The sequence below is a fragment of the Melanaphis sacchari genome, unplaced genomic scaffold (assembly GCF_002803265.2).
Source record: "Melanaphis sacchari strain LSU unplaced genomic scaffold, SCAv2.0 Contig41_pilon_pilon, whole genome shotgun sequence".
NCBI classification, from domain to species: domain Eukaryota; kingdom Metazoa; phylum Arthropoda; class Insecta; order Hemiptera; family Aphididae; genus Melanaphis; species Melanaphis sacchari.
Window position 1 is genome coordinate 244,695 of NW_020271269.1, and position 22,581 is coordinate 267,275.

The 22,581-nt window shown below is 24.5% G+C and overlaps 1 protein-coding gene across 2 annotated transcripts in view; it reads left to right on the plus strand.

The window, feature by feature from the left end:
- Positions 1-167: 167 nt before the first annotated feature.
- Positions 168-22,581, plus strand: part of LOC112597487 (cGMP-specific 3',5'-cyclic phosphodiesterase) — a gene marked incomplete at its 5' end in the record, with an annotated part of 88,170 nt that continues 65,756 nt past the window's right edge. For both annotated transcript variants that reach the window (XM_025343559.1, XM_025343560.1), the window contains 2 exon segments: positions 168-1,063; positions 20,207-20,308.

The window sequence follows — 22,581 nt, forward strand, 5'->3', positions numbered from 1 at the left end:
CGGCGCGCGCGACCGGTACGCACGTGCGGGCGCCTGGCCGCGACCGTTACGCTGTGTGTACGCACAGCTCGGCGCTGGGATCATTGCGTTTGCCGCGCGCGCCAGTCGTCGTCGGCGGCGGCGATGGTGAGAAGCGGTAAGCACCATGCAACTGAACGAAGCACAGCCACGCACACGAGACACCGCCGCCGCGCACGAGAACTTTCGCGCGCGATCGACACGATCTCAATTTTTTTTTGTCGTCGTGTGTCGATGTCGTTATTATAATTAATAATTAATACGATAATAATAATAGAAGTAATTACCTGTTATTATTATTAATCGGCGCCCACGTCAATCGCCTTCCCCCTATCTGTCGCTCAAGTTCACCGGCGATATTTCGGTGCGGAGGAGCCGGGTGTGTGTATGTACGTCGGCGGTTGTGGCGACTCCGACCAACCGGCACCGTCAAACGGTATATAAAATAGATTTATCATAATATTATTGTCGTCGAGATTTTCTCTTGTCCGGCCGGTCGCAATAACACAACCGGTCTCAAACATGTGAGACGCGACATCGCGGCAGGTACACACGTGCGCCCGTGCGCGCGTGGTTCTTCCGGTCTGCGCCCCCCCCCCCCCGCACGACGTCCATCACTCGTTAGAACGTTGCAATAAGTACGACGATAATATTATCATCATTACGTTTCACGTGCGATAACTATATATTTTGCAACAATAACAATAACAATAACAATATAGTGTTCGCGGTCTGCGCGCATTAGCGGTGTTATTGTTTTATTTTTTCGCCATACTTCGACGGCGGTAAAATTAAAGAAAAATAAAAAAGTCTTCATAGTCGTCTCCACATAGTAGTTCACGTATTGCCGTCATGCGGTGGCGGCCGTCCAACCACGTCCACCGACATCCACGCGCCGGTCGTGGCGCCGCCGCCGGCGTTACCGGCGTCCGTCGTTGCGCCGGCCACAACCACGGCGGTCGTTGTCCGTCCGTTGCTGCAGCAATCTCACCACCACGTGTCGCCCACCGATTGCAGTCGTTCCGCGCCTATTAGACATTCACAAGTAGGAATCTTATTTTCTATAGCATTTTTTATTTTTTTTAAATTTTTTTTTGTTTAAATGATAAAAAAACGAAAATATATCAATTTTTAAGCGTGACTAACAAAAAAATAAAAATAAAGTAAAATTGTCAATATAGAAATAAATTTTAAAAACTTGAAGCAATATCAAGTTTTATTTTAGAAAATATTGGAGTCGAAATTGAATATTTGTGGAAATATTCTATGAATCGTCTGTGTTTTGCCACATAATTTATGTTTGCGTAAGGTTAAATATGAGATATCACATAGAATTCTTTTTTTTTTTTTAATGATAATTTATGTCATATTATACATTTTTAATCATATAATAGGCATTTTATAAATTAATTTAGTAGGTAACACCAATATGTCGTATTTGTTATTTTTTATTAATTATGCGATAGATATAATATCAGATAAGTAACTGAACATCATAAAAATATTATCAAATTTTAGCTTATTTATCTGGAACTCGAATACCTTAAAATAGTAAATTTGGTATAAGTGGTTTTTTCACGATTGTGAAGTTTGAAAAATTTGAGGTGGCTAACAAATTAACAATCTTATGCAGATACGTCTTAGTACGTTTTTTTCTGTTGCAAGGGGCTACTAATATCGGCTACCTTGCACAGTTACAACTTGACGGCGTCGTAGAACTTGTGACACGTTTTTTAATACTTTAAATGCACGTATAAAGTGAACTCGTATCAGTTGCATCCCTATTACAGTATTGTTATCTTCAATGATATAAATTTTATATGTACTAAAAATATGAAAAATTATTTGGCACTAGATTCGTAGAGAATATTATAATATATATATACCATAAATAAGTGGCTGTTTTTATAGCTACTTTATATTTAAAAGTTATAATGTATTGTAATATATGTAGGTGCATTACCAATTTACCATAGAATGCAAGATGAATGAATAATAAATCGATTTATCATAAATAGGTGTTAATAATATTAGCAAAAAAATTACTCCAGCATTTTTTTCAAATTTAAATAACATTGCATTTTTGTTAAAATTGTAATGATAAAAAATCAGTTTTTAGTTCTAATATATATATATTGATAAATGATTTATACTTTTCATAATTTTATAGTTAAGTCAATATTTAAACATTTAAAGTCGGTTAAATGATAATATTATGTAATATACATATATCACTTATTTAAATTATGTTTTAAATATAAGTATGTTTGATATGAAAACTGTAACTTAAAATAAGTGTGTAGAATATTATGTTATTCTTTTATATGATATATTATATATTATATAAAATAATAAAATAATTATTATTTAAAAACTACGGCTAAAATGTGCAATGCACTATAAATTATAAATAAAACATGTGTAAATAACAATATAATTTTATAGGTATGCATTATCTTTATGCATGATTATCACCTAGGTCAATGTGTGCTTTCTTATTATTTATATAGTAAAAAAATAAGAAGTATGTTATATTAGAGCCTTCATATTTTTTAATCACTAATAAATTTGATATGAATAAAATTATAGAACATTTTAATCGAACAGTTTTTTAATATTTGGTATCTATTATAATTTGTTATATCAATTCAAATTTTATTGTTATTAAGTTATAATATAACTATAATACATATTATGTATTTTTATGAATATAGGTATACTATACAATTGGAAATTGAAATTCATTTCCATCAATAACGATTATTTCTATTATATATGATTATTTGATTCTACATAAAATCTATATATAAATAATAAATATACTAAAATAATTATAAGTTATAGTTGAATAATGAAAAAAAACGATTAAAAAGGTGGGTAGGTTACTGACATAGATTCTTACTTGGTTGTCAATTTTACACAGACTTTTCAATAATTACTGAGAAATTTAAAAAATTACATTTTATTCAGAGTTTTATATGTATTCAGTTTTTGGTCAATAAAGAATTTGTTTGAAATTTGTTGAGTATTTTTTCTGCTTTTTAAAGAAATCAATTCGAAATTATAATAAAAATATGTATTATTAATTTAAAGTATAAATCAAATTTATAAAATAAAGTTGTGATCATAACTACATTTAAATAATTTGTGTGATTAAAATTTACTTAGTTTTTACTATATTTTTTTGTAACCAGAAACAAGTATATTTATGTACCTATACGTATATGAGTTAAAAGTTATTACTAGAGTTATTGATCTGAAAAATACACAAAAAATTAAATATGCAAAAATGGCTTAAAAAATCTAAAAAATGAATTAAAAAAATTATCTAAAAATTACTTAGATGTGCGAAAAAAATTAATTTTAAAATAATATTAATTATTAATTATTATTTATTCATTATTAATATTATACAAAACAGGTAAAAATTTGCCTTAAGAAATAAGTTGAACAAATATATTCAAATTTAAGTTAACAATTAATTATATTACTTTATAATTGAGCAATGTAGAAATTTTCCAAAGTTTAGGAAAGAATAGAGTGTATCTATCATAAGATCAAAAAAGAAACAACTCATGAGCTATTTAACAAGACATTATCTCTTCATAGCCAAATATTATATACATTATTATACATATTAAAAGAGGTTAAAATAAGAAAAATAAGTTAAAATAAACAAAATTAACATAATATTTGAAAAAATGACTTTAAAATTGCAATAAAATGCAAAATAAAAATTACACATTCTAAATTGTTATAAAATGAAACAAATTTAGTTTTTAGTTAGAAATGTATAGCACTTAAAGAAAAAAATGCAAAATTCATCAAAATCCTAGCTCTACTCATTACTAGTATATATTGAATATATGTGAAAATGTTTCAATATTGCATGTTTATCGATAAGATGGCTCTTTATCTCAGGTATTATTTTTAGCAAAGAGTCTTTATTTTAGACTTTTGCTAAGTTGCTTTACTATTTTACTTATTGCTAATGATTATACTGTTTATTTTATTGTGTATCTTCTTCTTTTTAAAGTTTAAGCCTTGTCTTATGCGATTATGGATACTACCATTAATTTCTCTTTAACGCCATTGTCTTCATATGGAGATATTATAGAGAGATTATTATATAGATTATATTATATAGAGATACTCGTTGCATTGGTTACCATTCGAATAAGTTTTTCTATATGTTTTCTTAGGTATTTCTTTTTCTTAGAGTTTATTGATACTTCCTTTCATTATGTTGGCTATGAAGAGGTAATGTCTTGTTGAATAGCTCATGAGTTGTTTGTTTCTTGATCTTATGATTGACATACTCTATTCTTTACTAAACTTTGAAGAATTTCTGCATTGCTCAACTTTTCAATCCACATAATACGAAATGGTTTTCTCTGAGTCCATATTTCCATTTCTTAATATATTTTAATTTACCTAGTTAGTCATTATATTTTATTACATTAGTATAGTTTAATTTGGTTGGAGATGTGTTATATCAGCTTAAATTTTTATATTCAACAGTTTACATTTTTTTTATACAATTAATTATAGACAATAAAGCACTTTAATGTACATTAAACTTAAAGCTCTAAAAATAAGAACAAAAATATTATATGAAATTCATATTTAAACTCAGTGGCGTAAATTAAACCCAATTTCTGGCATCTCAATCTATATAATTTCCGAAACACCTATAATCCAACTTTCTAACTAAAATCCTTCCTAATAAACTATATATTTTCCCGTATATTTCTTTAAATAATAAATAAATTTTGAATTATTTATAATTATTTATTTGGTAACCACAGAATTCTGTGGTTACCATAGATAATAATCTAATTATCTATGGCGGTTACACAATTTTAAAATATAGATAGGGATAATAATTTAATTGATGAGGTCCAATACATGTACGAAAATTATAATTTTGTACCTGTTTGTGTGTACAAAAAAGGATAGTTACAAAATTAAAAATAATAGGTATCATATAGGTATACAAATTTTATTTTAATGATTTTCTGGTGGTGCAGAAACATACCTTTGCACCAACATATTTTAGATGTAGTGGTGTAAATGCTACATTTGCACCACTCAGTTTACGCCACTGTTTAAACTTAAATAAATTTGGATTAGTTTAATGTTTTAAAAAATAAAAATATATTTTTTGTTATTTATTTTAGTATAATTTTGTACGGGACTCGGATAAAACATAAAAATATTTATATTCTTTGATATTTTTTTGCAATTAATTGTTATTTTAATTTAAATATATACCTACCATTTCATCTAATTGAAACTATCGAATTGAAATTCGAAACTCAATGAAGATTATTGCTAACTTACTGTAGTGTTAGAATAGATATTTAATAAATGAAAAATAATTGTCTCTGCCAATAATTCTCATAAGTTCGTTATTTTAAAGCTCTACTTAACGGTTTGACGTACACATGTCATTGACACTACGTTAATAGTTAAGTTCACAGAATGTTTTAACTAGAATTCAATATGTTTCCGTGATTGAATACATTTAGATTCGTTGAAGTATTTTATAAATAAAAATGGTGCTTTTTTAGAAATTTTTTTGAAATTAATAATGCATTTTTAATGGTGTTTTTAGCATATTAAATTCACAATTTTATTGATAAAATAATTTTACTTAATTATATTTTAAATATTTTTCTAATTTTTTGATAATTAATTACGATAGAAAATTAAAATTTTATCATTAAAATCTTAACTTTAAAAAGTTACGTTTATTTTTGTTATTTAATTTTTTTAGATAAGTATTTGTATAAACCATTAATTATTAGTGCATTTGAAAACGTAAAATATGAAAAACAATTTAAATTAATTTAATGCTGAACAAATATAACTACAATAATACTAAATAGTTATAAAAAGTGTATAATATTTATAATAAATACCGAATTGATCTTTGAAGAGATTGGCATTAACATTTCTAAAGTGGGTGTATTGTCAAGTATACCTATAATGTCATAATGGTATGCTTAAAGAGCACACAGATTAAGTAAGGAGTAAGTGAAGAGTGAAAATTGACAGGGTGGTGATGACAATAGTCACAGATAAATATAAAATAAAATATTTTTTATTGTGGTAGATTCAATTTAGTTTACATCATTTTTTAATCATACCATTTTTCATTTGTGTAGGGAATACATTGAATAATAGTTATAAGTTGAAGTATTGCGAGACTGACATAATATTATTAACATATAATAAATAATAAATAAATTTATATTTTGAAAAAAAGTTTAAAATAATTGAATACTTACATTAATTTACTTGTAATTAAGTGTATATTATTACAATCTAAATTAAGTTTTCTTTATAAATATAATTAATCTAAAAAATTTATTTAAAAAAAAAAATAAATAAACAATGCACATGGATTTTTTTTTAATTCAAACATTTTATTATTTTTTCAATGTAATATATATATTTTAGTATAATATCTGATGTTAGTAAATTTATTATAATTTTTAATGTAAAAAGACAATCACAATAGCAACGATTTGCAAAAGATCGAGTAATCATTGTATGTATTTCAATTGTATTACCTAATATAAAATATAATATATATTATTACATTTTTTTATTTTTTTTTAAATTCGTTGTATTAATCATTTATTTTAAAAAGGTTAGTTTGTAAAATATGCTTGTATCAATCCATGATACTTTTGAATGGTGTCAATAATTTAAGCACTTAAAAATAAAGTTTTTAAGTAGGTATAATTTGAAGAAATAGATTATTTATGAATAAGAGGTAGGGAACAAGCATGTTTGGTGAATCAACTATAGTATTAAAATATATTCCATTGTTATAAATTTACTTATTTGAATTAATACAGATGTGTAATAAATAAAGATTGGCTAAGTAGTCACAAGTATTTTTTTTAAGAGGAAGTTTCACTGTAATTTTTGAATTGAGAAATGTAGAAAAATATTTTTAATTAAAATATGTAGTTGATTAGCGTTAAAAAGATAGTATTCTATGGAATGCATACCTATGAATTACGAAAAATCTTTAATAACGGACAACAATACACTAAAATAATATGATTTCTTTCATTTTAATTAAACATATCAATACTGTCTGCAATTATTTATATTCAAATTAAGTTACAGTTGTTATTCAATTAAACTCTGAAAACAAATAAATGTGTAAACATATATTACTATTATGCTGATATACATATAAATGGACATAATTTTATTTTTAAAATATTAATTTTTTTTTGTATATATCGGTGTATCATACATTTTTTTTACCAACGACTTTTAAAAATTATGCCAAGAAATCATCTCAAAACTTTTTTCTATTCATTACTATTATAGTTTTATCTATTGAAAATTGTTTAAACTGGATTCATTGTATGTAAATGAAAGTTTTTTGAAGAAAAGTGTTGAATATGGTAAATACATTGTTAAGACAACATAGTTATACTTTAATAATACAAAAAGAGTACCTATATAAAGTAATTGCAATTTTATTCTTTGGTTAATTGGATATACGTGGACGAGTATGGCTTTAATTAATACTCTTGAAAAAACTAACAAGTTCAATATTCTTACCCATCATATTCCGACCGTTCTTCTAAAACAAGCACACAAATCGATATATTGTGTAGAGTCCAATTAGTAGTGTACTGGTCAACATAATATTGATGTCTTGTTTTCAACTACTAACTAGTGACCGCATATTGTGAAAAACTATTAACTCAGTGTTTGTTGGACTAATTTATCATTTATACTATGATATGGGCAAGAAAGATCGTAATATTCTTCTTTTTCAATATTTTTTTTTGCATTTGCATTGACAATATTATTTGGTATAAATTAAAAAATTGGAAGTGCCGAGATAAGTATAAGTATAAGTATTTTACTGAAAAGTTTTTATTTGAACATCTTTCTAATACGTATATAATATTTATAAATTATACAAGTTATTTTTTTACTTCTGTTATGTGTATAATTAATATGTAAAATACGTTTATTATAGTAGTTATAAATATCACGTTACCCTATGGTTTTAAAATATAACATAATTACGTTTGCACGGGAATAATCAATCCCTAATTTTGTTCAAAAAATTTAGACTCATTCTAATAAATGTTCTACATAAAATATAAATAAAGAAGAGGTAGTATAGTATTAATGATTATTCCTTAAGATAAAGCGTTTGGTTACAGTTAACTGTTTTATAATACTAATACTAGCTTTATTGTAATATTACCTGACTATTATTTTTAAATTAATATGTGAAATATGCCTAACTAATGAAAGTTAAATCTTTAAATAAATTAAAATTGATAATAATTTATGCTCAAAAGCTAAATTAATGTAATTTTTTTTTTTAATCATTTTTCGTCTAGAGCTGTTCTAGAATATTTTGAATTCAAAATGAGTTTCACTTGTAACATTTTTGTTTAAAGCTCATAATATGTTTATTATTCTAGAGTATGTATACTATAATAGTAGCTGGTGGGTACTGAGATAATAAACTATGCCAAGTTTGACACAAAGTAGTTTGAAGGTAATTAGAACACACATTACTTTGGTAAATAAGTTCAGGCAAAGTTTATGTAATATTTATGCTGTTAGGAAATTGTGTGCCGTGTTTAAAATAACTCTGATTTCAAATGGTCGTCGGCAGTTCTTAATATTAGGTTATGTGTAAATTTAAAAATATCCATAGAGTTCAATTTTAGCATGAAAATAATCAAATAAAAAATTTGAGAAGGAGCTTGTTTGTTTATGTATTTAATGGAAATGGACATTTTTGATATAATATTATTTATTACGATATATTATAAGCGGTAACAAAATATTGGTGTCATATATAAAATATATTTTGAAATCGAGACTCAAACTCACATATGATACATAAATTACATTTTTATTTTTATGTTTTCAATGTGTCATGATACTGACTGATTGATAATAAAAACGGACTAGTCGAATTCGACGTTTTATTTTTATCCGAACATAAATATTACGCGAAAATTCTCCAAGTGTACGGTTACTCAGTTAAAGTAGTATCCTTGATATTCTCTCTAAATTTTATTACAAAATGAACATTTTATAATGTTAGTTATGTCGTAAATTTAACAAGAAATATTTAGTCGACTATTACTTTATAAGATCAATATTTAATATAATAAATATATTTTTAAAAATGATTTTATTTAAGAAAAAAAATTAAAATATCTCTTTAAAGTTTTATACAACATAATTCATTAATTGAATAGGTTACTTAGTCGAATATAGTAGATATATCATAATAACTAAAACCATTGTCCTTGGTCATTATCATAACATATTTTAGAGGTATAAAATAAATCTATTCCTGCAGTTTTCCCACTAAATTATTGAGAATTTTTATATAGAAAAAATATTATTTACCTTTGATTGTAATTTAAAAGTATATTATGCTTTAAAAAACTTATGTAAAATTATTTTTACTTAAAACTGTTACAAATGAAACATAAAACCCATTTCTCAGATTAAAAAACCATATAGTATTAAATATTTTACAAATTTGATTGAAATATTAAAATATTTACAATATTCAAACGTAAACTCAATACATTTTATAAATTTACTATAATCATACTAATATGTATATCATTACTATTATTATGTATATACAAATAATTTCGTTATAGTAAAACACGAATAAAATTTAATCGACTAGGGTAACTTATTAAGCTAAAAGCCTATCAAGCATAAAATATCAATATATTTATCTTTTAATACAGAGTAAACTTCTAAGAATTACAATAAAGGGAAACGATTCCTACTCAAAACGAGTCTTGATAATTTCTTGAGAAATTTTGCTTTGTAGTATAATACGACGTATTTATTGACCATAAAACTGTAATCATCAATTCAATGTTGCACAAAAATGTGAGTGTAAGTCGTAAATTGGTTGGTTTTGATACAGACATGCTAATATACATGCGCTGTACATAATATAAACGAAACGGTCATTTTATCGTTTCTTAAAGTTGTGGCCTGAGTCTCAAATCGAATGAAAAAATATATATATAACGACAGGCAACAATTTTTATTGTTGATATCAGGTCCACTTTAAGACTACCCGCCAAGAATTCACGTCCCTCGGGCATCACATCGACTGAATTAATATCGAAATTCTGACCAGGAAGTTTTGTTTGCTCATAGAATATGGTTGACATCCCAATAGGATAACGCTGATGCTAAATAAGACTATTCCTTATCGTTATATTATATTGAATTTGAAAAAAAAAACATTGATCAAATGGATGGGAATTATATGTTGTACTTAGAAGAGTACAGAGAAAAACAATTTTCTTACTATTAATTATTATCAGAGCTTAAAACTAAAATATTATTTTTGAGTTCTTAATTTTTATGACCACCAGAACTTTAAAGGTTGGATATTTGAATGCAATATACTTATTGATAATGATCACGATATCATTAATCTAGGCATTATTCAAATTCAAAAATACAAGGTATATATATATATATATATAAAACAAAGCACAAAGTTGGATATCAAAATAATTTTTTAAAGTTTAATAACATAAATTTAAAAAAAAATTAGTAAATAATAAAAAAAAAAAATATAGTACTTACTACATATTATATTTATCTATACGTTTTAATTTATTTATTGATTAGAAATGTTAAAATTGCTTTTGTTTTACATTTTATCTTAATTTTATTTGGTAATGATATCATTGAATACCTACTTAACTATATATATATATAACCAAAGTATCGAGGGAAATAAATAACTTAAATCATGCGTTATGGTTAATTAGTTTGCCCAAATTAAATAATTTTATTAGAGTTTAGCTTGATTTGACCTTATTGAAACATTTTTGACTTAGCATCAAGTAATTATAGGTATAATTTTTTTTCTATAAATACGTACCTATATATTCGTAGTTACAAATTTACAAATTTTTATATTTTAACAAAAAAACTAAACGTACACTTATACACGTGTTAAAATATAATCTATACAAAACAGTATTTATGAACTCTTTGAATGACCTCGTTTAGTTTTAGTGAAATGTGTTCTTTACTTGAGTGGCTCTCAGAGTCCATCATATCGACAAGGAAGAAATTATTTTTATAGCGGTTTAAAAAAAAAAAAAAAATTAAGGATTTTTTAATATAAAAGGATATCTCTGCGTAAAACGGATGTCTTTACGTATACATATATAATATTATATATAGTAGGTATGACGTCTGGTTATTAAATATTAAAAGCTTCTGAAGCTTCTGTTTGATGGGCCACGAATTACATTTGCTGTCAACTATTTTGAAAAGTAATGTGCGGCGAAAAAAGGGTCAAGTGAGTAACATTTTTAATCGTCAATCCTTCTAGTTTACAGCACAAGGAAAAACATATTTAGGGAGGAGCTGTAATATTTTTAAATTTTTTACGGTGTGTCTTCACCGTAATATAATATGTATGCAAAGAAAAAGTAATAATAAAAAATATAAATATTACGTGAGTTCGGAAGAATAATTCTGAAAGTTTGTAGGTTACACCGGATATAAAGTGTGCCTGTTTTGTTTGGGCAGGTTTACTGAGTTGTCGTTAGTATTCAACATAAGTATATGTTTTTTGCAACGTCTGTGCATTGGTTTTAGAACATTTCTTATACATACGTTTGTATACGTGCTTCACCTTGGACATTAAATTAGTTTTTATCTGCCAAATTAGTGTACTCAGTTAGCACACTGATTAAACTTGGACATTCAATTTGAAGTTTTCAAATAATTTAATAGCTATAATGATAAAATAAAATTATACTAGCTCATAGTGGATAGATACTTCTAAAATATCAATAAATATAATTAATTTTTTGATTATTTTTCTTTTTCTTATTTGAATTAGGTTGAATTATTTGTAAAAATATAATTTAAATCAATTGTTTGTTCATTCAAATAAATTACTGTGAATCAAATTTAACTATAATTTGGGAATTATTTCATATTTTTTATCGCTTAACCAGGAAATTTTTTTAATTTAAAAATACAATTATAAATAACATTATTTAATTTATGAGAAAGGTTTTAATGTAGACAAAGCTTCAACAATTAATGATTCAGTATTCAAAATGTAACATCGTTATGAAAAAAAAATAAATTATTTATTTTATGTTTAAATTATTTCATGGCTGCGTGAGCATTTAATTATCATATACAAACAATGAATAAATAATGAAAAAAAAAAATCTATTTTTTTTTTAAATATTATAATATTAAGATCTAACTAATTTGTGTCAAATTAATTAATTTTAGAAATAGGTAAATAAAAATAATATTAAATTTATAAATTATATACAATTGTAGTGTATAACTATATATTAAGTAGGAATAATTTTATAATTGAGTATCTAAAGTTAAAAATATAATAGTAATTTTTAAGCATTGACAAAAAGAAAAAAATGTTATTTGTTAATATTTGGTTTAACTTGAGTATTATATCTATAAAGTACACATTTTAATTATCTATTTTAAAGTAGATTATTTTTTTTTATGTCTGAAAATAGTTAATTTGCTTTATGTTTATGTAGATTGTATGGAATGTGAAAATTGGATAGTGGAGGATAATATATAACTGTAATTTTAGTATTTAATATTGAACATAATGAAAGTTTGGTATTTTTCAACAATAATTTTATGTTCTATGATAATTTTATTAAATGATAAGTTTAATAATAATTATAATTAGGTGTTTAAACGTCGTGTCAGTTTGTAATTGTAATACAATTCTAATTAATAACTATTTTATGCATTCATTTGATAAATACTAAATACGTATACTTGTATTAATCATAATTTGGTTTAAATTTTTTTTTTTTTTTTTTTTGATCAATGGAAACATCAGCAACAAGGCTATTAGTTTATGGTTTGAAAACAGAGTACATACAGTAAGGTTTACATAAATAGTGAAATATAATAGTTAATTAATATAAAAAATTAGGTAATAAAATATATACATTCTATACTATAAAGTGTTTATAGAGTTGTGTTATCTTAAGTTTAAATTTGATAGATTTTATAACATTCATTAGTGTTTCTTAAAAATTTGAATATGTTTATGGTAATGTCGATGTCTGGTTCTAAGGTCTCATCCATGTTAGGTGGAATGTTGTATTTTTTGAGATTGTCGGTTAATCGATAACATTCTGTTAATAGAAATTCATGTTTTATTATATAGTGTATTCATTAAAAAAAAATGTATTTTAAATTTAAATTTCATTTGAATCTCTATTCAATACACTTGAAGGTTTTTTGTAAAAATTTGTTTAGTAGACATTTTGTTAAAAATAAATAATACTTTTTTCACTAAAAACGTACTTTTAGTGTTTGAAATGTATGCAAATAATAATTTTTAATACGTATGTATAATATTAATTAACCGATTTAAAAGAAAAAAATATGATAAAATATAATAAATATGTAAATAATATATTTTTTTTTATTCTTTGTTACCGAAGAACTTTCTGATATCTTGTTGAACGACTTTGTATTATACTATCTTCAAAAATACTTATACTTATTTAAATAAGTTTGACAACTGTATGCTTTATAAAAATGTAACAATATAGTAATTTTTAAATTTTTAGTAGAAACAAAATACAAAATTATTTCGTTAAATATAAACGTTTTTGAATAAAAACTTAATTGTTCCATAAAATATTTTGTTACTTTATAAAAAGTTTTTTTTTGTAAAGGTTTCACTATGATACATTTTTTCCAAGAAAATAAATGTCATGAGAGTAAAATTTTGAATTTTTTAGATTGAATAAATCAATAATTAAATTGGTTTTACAACGATATTTTATTTATTAAATTGTGTTTCTGTAAACCAAGTGTTTGGATGAAAGTGTAAAAAAAGTTTCATGAAACCTATCTATGATTAAAAATTGAGTCTAGATGGTGGTTTAGACAGGTCTATTCTCAAGTATTAATAACAGAGAGGTATTTTTTCTCTCTATTTTCTTTAGTGCAAAGAAAATTTATCGACCATCATCGAGTGGTTAAATAAAATATCGACATGTATGGTTTTATTCACTTGAAATTATTTTCGAAAAACAATTATCATTTTTATCGATGATTACCATTATTTTAAAATTTAGAATCAAAAAATAAAGTAAAGATAAACTGCCAACTTCCATAAAGGTGAATAATGGTAAATGGATAGTATTTTGTCCTTTTTTCAATATAAATTATTTTGTAATTTTATATATTATTAAACTACTAATATTTTAGTTTTGATAATAAAAGTCTTTAAAGTAAAATTAAAAAAAAAATGTAAGATACTCTAATATTATTAGTTATTTAGGTAGTATTTCAAGTTGTAAATTTAAAGACAAATTAATAACATTTAAGTGTAGCAATAAATAAATTAACTATTTAATTCATTTGAAATCATATCCCCAAAAAAGTTGTGTACAAATTTAATTATTGAAAGTTAGTGCTCTAAGTCATTTGTGGTATTTACAGTACACATAAGTATATCTGACAATAATTGAAGAAAATATATTTCTATAATTTTAAATTGTATTTTATAATATATAATATTTTTAGTTTATTAGTATATACTTCTTATCGAAATTCGCGATAGACGACGATTAATTACAAGAGAAGTTTTAGTGAAATGTTGACTATTTTTGAAGCGAAATTAGCTCTACTTAAAATTAAACACAGTAAAATTTTAGTGTCAAGTAATAGAACAATGTTTTTTAATATTCAAATATGAAATTTAATAAACATATATTTTATTATTTTTATGAATAAATATAGAAGTAATGGCTAGAAATTTATTTACTAGCATATTGATATAGTTATGATTGTATAAACTATTGTTATTATTTTAAAGTTTGTTTAGGGTCTTTAAGATGAAAAATATAATATCATGAATTTAATAAATTTAAAACGTAATGTACTGAACAATAGTACATATTAAATTTTATGTTTAGATATGTTGAAATATTATTAATATATTATGATCATTAAGCTTCGCATTATGTGTTTTATTAAATGCTACTGCAATTGATATAATTTACCATAATGTTTATTTTTGAAAACATAAGATAATTTTTTTTCTAAGACAAATATATTTTTATATATTACATTGTTTTTAAAAGATTAAAATATATGACATATCGAGACGAACTAGTTATACGTGTTTCAATGATTTCTATATTATATTGTATACTTACTATATAGCATAATAATTTGGTAATTTAATTTTACTTATTTTTCGTAAGAAAAATAAATGTCGATAAAATTATTGTATTTGTTTGTAGTTGCAGTAAAATATTTGTTATAAATATTGTATTTATCAAGCTTAATTTAATTTACAATTTAATTCTATGTTCGGTAACTTGTTTGATAAAGTGCTATACATAACATCTATTATTTGAATGTTCACTTCAAAATAGAACGATTCATTCATCAACGCTATGTATAATATGTAAATAGTTTCGTCTGTGGACGTATACTGGACATAATAAATCACGAAAGTAGGAAAATTTTGAAATGCGCTTCCATAATAAAACGCTATAGGTAAATACATTAAAGCAAACCCTGAGGGCGAATTATCCCGGACGTTCCTATCTCGTTTAACGTCAAGGGCGTTGGCGTTATGGAAACCCGGCAATCAATGTACATACGTTCAATTAAATATTAATTGATAGGTTTGAGGACTTTCCATTTGTATTTTCGTGACAAAACCATCCAGAGTTCTATGTATCGGCTGTGTTTGGTTTTTTACCCATTTAAATTTAATCGGTTTTCAGTTAGTTTTCTATAAATTATGACGTAGGTATACACTTATTACATGTATTATTATGTGCAATCTACTCGATAATTCTACCTTTATAATATGGTTTAATTGAATATGGGTTTTTAATAAATATGAATATAATAAAATAATGTTCCACAATGAGTTTTTACTGCTTTTAGGTACTAATTGCATGCGATGGAGTATTATACGGGATCTGCATTACTACCACTGTTTAAATTAGTAAATACTCGTGATATGGAGTGTATATTATTTGTATTTTTATATTACATATTGGAATAGAAAAAAAGTCTTAATATTTTTCATCGACATGATAAAATATCTAGCAACGTAATAATTTTCGATGGATATAGCGCAGCTGTTACACAGCGTGTTTCAGTCGATAATTGTACTAGACATCATAAGTAGAAATCTAATTGAAAACCGTTATGTTTTACCATATTAGTAGGGCTAAACTCAAATTAATTAATAAAAAAAATAAGGTTACAGTAAAATTTAACCCTGAAATATTGTATAATAGCGATAGTTAACTAACGGATGCGCCAAATGTAAAATTGTTTTTAAAACTATTAGAATAACTACACTGTATAATCAAATAGATATTAATTTTAATAAAGAATTTTGGATTGAATATCTAAAATTACTAGTGGAGTATTTAAAGTCATGTCTATTAACTAACACTGTATGTTGAAATTTGTAGACATCGATCACAGAACCCTCAATTGGCAATCGTATTCGACACGTACTTGCACGAACTTCATAAAAATAATTATTTACACTCACAATAAGACAACTCTGCCAATATAAAGTTTGCGAACAAAAAGTAATTGCACGGTTCCATCGCTAATATCAATTAATCTTTTATAGTCCCTTTTTCTGTTGTGCGACAACTGTAAAAGTAATTGCAATCATCTACCCTACCTGCTAGAGAAACTTCGTTTTCAACTGACTTAAAAGTACCTACCTATCACAACGTCTACCCTACGGCAAACTCAATTTTTAATAAATATTTATGTGTTATATTCAAAGTTTACATCTAACAATGTCACGCAGTGATTACTTTTTCGTAAGTTTTTATTTTTTCTCTCACAAAAAAAAAAAAAAACAACAGATTTTTTTTTTTTATAAATTATCGATAAAACAGTGATAACCCAACGGAGTTGATTTAGTGAAAAACAAAATATTCACTCGTTTTACCTTTCGTTATTCTCGTTTTGTCAGTTCCCAAAGCACCGATAAAAGTTGATTAGTTTTTATAACAGGCCATTGGAGACGGCTCTTGGCTTGAGCTATAAGGATAATTGGCATCGAATGACATGGACTAATATGTTCCAATTACTGATTCCATAATAATTATCGGCATTAGGCGGATACTGTACAAATTATGTGTCTCGTGGCCCATATTCCATTATTTATTGTTTATTTATTCTTAGGTTTTACAATTTTAACAGATTCATTGTAATTCCAGCAAGGACTTATATTTTATACACGATTGCTATAGTTGAGAGTTAAATTATATCTAATAAGTTAACGTATGTTCAGTAATAATATGATATATGTATCTAATTTGCGATAATATATTGAAGAGAAATAATTAAAACGTTTGCTCGTATAATTATATCCAGATTAACATTAATTTTTTACTCATTCTTATTAGTGACGTAAAATTCAATTCGATTATTTATAAAAAGATCAAGATAAAGATTGTTTTCGCATAATTTTGTACATAATTTGAGGTTTAAGTAATATTTAGTAAGTTATTATTGATAATCTGTAGGTTTGTGAAACATTGATTTTTATATTATCTTACTTACATGTTAAATATCTTAATGTGTTAGTATCTCTTCAATGACTGTATTTTTCATTAAATGCATTATACATAATGATTATATTATTAATATCAAATGAATATAAAATATTTTATTTTCATATATTTTATTATATTGATTTATTAATTACGCTTTAATATTATTATTGTTTTAATTGGTTGCATTTAATACACTGAGTGTGAAAGATGTATTGTAAGTAAGTATTTAAAAACAAATCACGTATATTTGTTTATAATAAATTCTAATTGAATTCAAACTATTTTAATAAAATCCACACGCCTAAAAATAAACATTGTAGACCGCTGTATCGAAATTATTATTAATTAAAACACAATGAACAGACACAAAAATATTATTTATATAGTATTTATTATTTTCGAGGCTCCACTATTCTCACTATGAGAAACTGTGAGAACCGAATCACGTCTCAAATATTAATTGATTTATAATTGTATTGTTATTATATGAAAAATATTAAATCGTAAATAAAAATTTCTAGTGTTAATAACTGATGTTAGGTAATATAATATTATAATTGATAATAAATAGTGTATTTTGAATAGTAAGTAAGGGGTGTATATGGCGTGTATACTTTAAATTATCACTTTAAATTTTAAAATGTGTGTAGTTTTCTTTCACGTTTTTCATTGGGTTTTCATGATTTTTGTTTATAAAAGTTCTACAGTAAATATTTTCAAAAGTATAAAATACTTGCATCTGATAATCATAATAAGGGCTGCTAGAAAATAATGTTTTCGACTAAAGCAAGAGAATTATTTTATTTTTTTTTGATTTAATGATGTGGTTTTTACCTCGTTCGTCTACCCACTCGCGTAAAAAAGGGGTATATCTGCGAATATTCTTTAGCGACACGTCTCTAGATTTAGTTCGGACATCGCGATCAATGGAATAATGAAGTACCGTTGTAATACCCGTGTAGCGTAACGTTTTACTAGGAGTTTCATATTAACATGCATAGGCAGTAGGCACCTACCTCAACAGTATAACTTGGTATCGCTGTGAATCCGACGTCTTTAACTCTGTTTAATTTAACCGTTTGCGTGCGCGTGCGGTCGTGTTCGGCGGAGATAAAGATAATCACAACCATTCTCTGCGCCATCTCCCGTTTATTGCGGAAAACCTACCGTCATCGACAGTTGTTCTCATTGTTTCAGCGGCTACAAAACGACACCCGAGGGAGTTCACTCTCGCTCTGCGGTTGGCTCCGGTCCAGTCTACGACCGTTATCCTTTGAATGATCACGTTTACCGTATGAGTGTATGTGTGTGTGAGTTTGTGTGAGCATATATATATACGATATATTATTGTGCTTTTCCAAGCAAATGATCTTAACGTGTGCGCGCGAGGCGGAGACGGCAGAGAAATATTGTGTCAATGTTGTAGCAGCGTCTAAGTATTACCTAATATATATATATATGTAATATAGTGTGCGGCGGTGGCGGCAGAAAGGAATTGGTAAAATATAGTGCAGACGATGAGAAATAATTAAATCGATTCGTACGCCAAACAATATTTCATTAGGTCGTACCCCGTTGTGACATTTTTATATATATATTATTAGGTAATTTTTTTTTTTTTTTATATCTTTCGTTCCCGAATAAATCGTACGGGCGATATTGTTGTCTCTTCTGCGTATATTTTATAGGCATGCATATTAAAAATGATCATATAATACACATTTGTAAATTTACGACACTTACTTATATTAAATAGGGTACAAAAAATTGTACAATTTCGGAATTTGGTAGACTTTTGCAAAATGCTGATTCGACATCCGATTTCAAATTTTTATTTTTTTTATGTGTTATTTAATTAGTAATTTTTTTGAAATTTTAATTTATTTAGTAGTTTTTTCTATTTATTTTTTGTGTGTATTAATATCTAATACTTAACACCACATCAATAAAAACAGAAATTATGAAATGAAAGATAATATTTTTATTTTATTAAGAAACTTATTTAGAAAAGCTCATTATATCTTATTGAAAGTTTTTTGCATAAAATAATGTTTTACTTCAAACACAACAAATGTTTTTCAATGAGTAAGACGCATAATTAAAAAAAAAAAACAATTATTTATACTATTATTAATTTTTTTTATTATTTTAATGTGAAAATTGTTTATTATAATACAGTTATACAGATTAAACGATAACATTTATTAAGTAGTTTTAAGAAATTATATATTTTTATACTTAAACTATATAATTAGTTAACTAATTTTATATATTATTAAAAGTTAAAACAAATATAGTTGACAATAAATAATAATATACCTCAATAAATTTTAACTTGGAATATTATTTTTTGTTTATCTTAAATTTTTACTTATGATGTAGATAAAGGAAATTTTCTTTACTGTTGGAATAATTGATTTATTTTGATATAAAAACTGAATAAAACGTTTAAAGTAAAAGATTAATACAAAAATTGTTAACTAATTTACTAAAATTTACTTAAAAATGTTATTTTAATCAACGATTTTTTTTTTTTTTTTTAGGAAAGAACACAAAGAAATGAGTTCATTGATTGGTTGAATAAATTAGTGAAAAGATATCTTCAAATTTAACTTTGATATCGGAATGTCTAAAAAAAACTACAGGTATTTAAATTAATTGTTTTATAATAGTATATTTAAATCGGTATTTTAATATATTATTTATATTTAAATGAATGAATAGATATAGTGAATTTAAGAATATATTTTGAATGTGTTTCCAAAGATTAAAAAAATTTTAACATCAATTTATATACAAGATATATACCTAAAATTCTAATAAAATATCATATTTATATGTAGTAAGTTATATATAATTTTATATATATATATTTTATTAAATTTTTATATTAAACAAATTGTGAGGTATATATTTCGATTGTTATTTTAAAATAAATTCATATTATTATATTGTTGAAAAATCCTAAGATGTAAATTATTAATATTTATTGAGTATAATATACAAAACTAAAATAAAATACCGGAAATATTAATATTTATTTAAAACTTTTACCAATTAAAATAATGGGCATCACTGAATTTTACAACATAAATATTCAAATGTTGTAATAACAATAAAAACTAATAATATTTTATACCATTATGGTTATGAAAAAACTGGTTTAAACCTGGTTATATATGGCTCATGTAAGTGGGACAAGGTATTATGAAAAGCTCATTTTGAAATCTTGTCATATCTTCTGTACCATATTATTAAGTCTATATAAATATATGTATAATACGCGTTTACTTATACGAAATTATATTTTATTAGACACTGGTAAAATAATACTCAATATCTATTTATATCGTTTGCTAAAATGTATTATATAAGTGTATCGTTAATTTATATCTTTATAAAATATAAAATAATATAACTTTTAAGTATAAAGAACATTAATTTTTTTTATAAATGAAATATATTTAATTTAATTTAGGGTAATCTATAAAAATAATATATAAAATAAATGTTTGTTTAAGGTGTAATTTTCGAAAATAATTCGATAAAATCTATTAATAGGTACAATCTTAAGTTGAAAATATTGAGTTTTATAAAAATTGTAGTTTTTAATTAAATTAACGAAGTATTTAAAAAAAAAAAAAAACATTTTTTAGGAGAAAAATATTAAAATAGGTCATTAAGCATTAAAATGTATTATTATTTTATTATAGTTTGATTGATTCTGGTATCTGGGAAGTATTAAAATTATTAAAACAAATATATTTGTATTAAATTTATAATAAATAATAAAAGCTAAAAATACACAATATATATAAGTTGACAGATATATTTTGTATATATGGTAAATACATATAGATAGTTATGTAATGTCATCGATATATTTTAAGCTATTATCAGTGCGTCACCTAGACTTCTGAGTAAGTGGGTTCTTAAGTTGAGACAGAGAAAAATGGCAGTCAAAACGATAAATTTACATATAAACTTAACACATTTTCCAGAAGTGATAATTTAGAATTAAGGAATACTTGAGGTCTTTATCCAAAGTAATGAGTCACTTTTGGTAAAATTGATTTATTCAATTATTTGAATTAATGCGATTTGTGAAATAAAAATGCATGTGTAAATGTAAGTAAATCATTACTTTATATGCATTATATACAGTATGATTTACTAAATATACTCACCCTAATTTTTTTGAAGTATAAATTTAATCAAATATATGTATTATTTTTTGGAATTCTTAAGCAGTTTTGATTTGTGAAAATGTATAAATTAAGATTAGTTAATTGTTTTTAAATATCGGTTTATAAATTTATCAAATATATGTTACATTGGATCTTGAATTTATGGTATTCAAAATTTTTTAAAAATTATAATATCTTATGTGTATTAATTAAGTATTAACATTCTCTGATTAAGATTGTCACCATACCATTCAAATTTTCGAGTCGACCCTATTGTCTACTCTCTTTAAATAGATTAAATGGTAAAATATGATTTTCAAGTATTCTTTAAAATTTAAAAAAATCAGAATTTGAATAAATATATTACTAAAGAAAAAATGAGGGTGAGCATGCTTGATGAATTTTTCTGTATAATTTATTCTTTGAAATGTAAATAAATACATCGTCATAATTTAAATATATAAACAATTATTGAGTTAACTTTCTATAAAATCTGTTCATATTGAGTACTATACCTATCATCGATATAGATATAATGTTATATTAAATATAATTTTTACAAACTCAACTGATTTGTAAGTTGTAATAATTAAAACATATTGTAAAATACAAAACTTACCTATGTAATAAGTCAAGATGTATTTATTTACACATAATTGTAAAACTCAATATAATATAATAATTACAATCAATTTGCATTCTTAATTGTTATTGAAATTGTCTGTATTTTT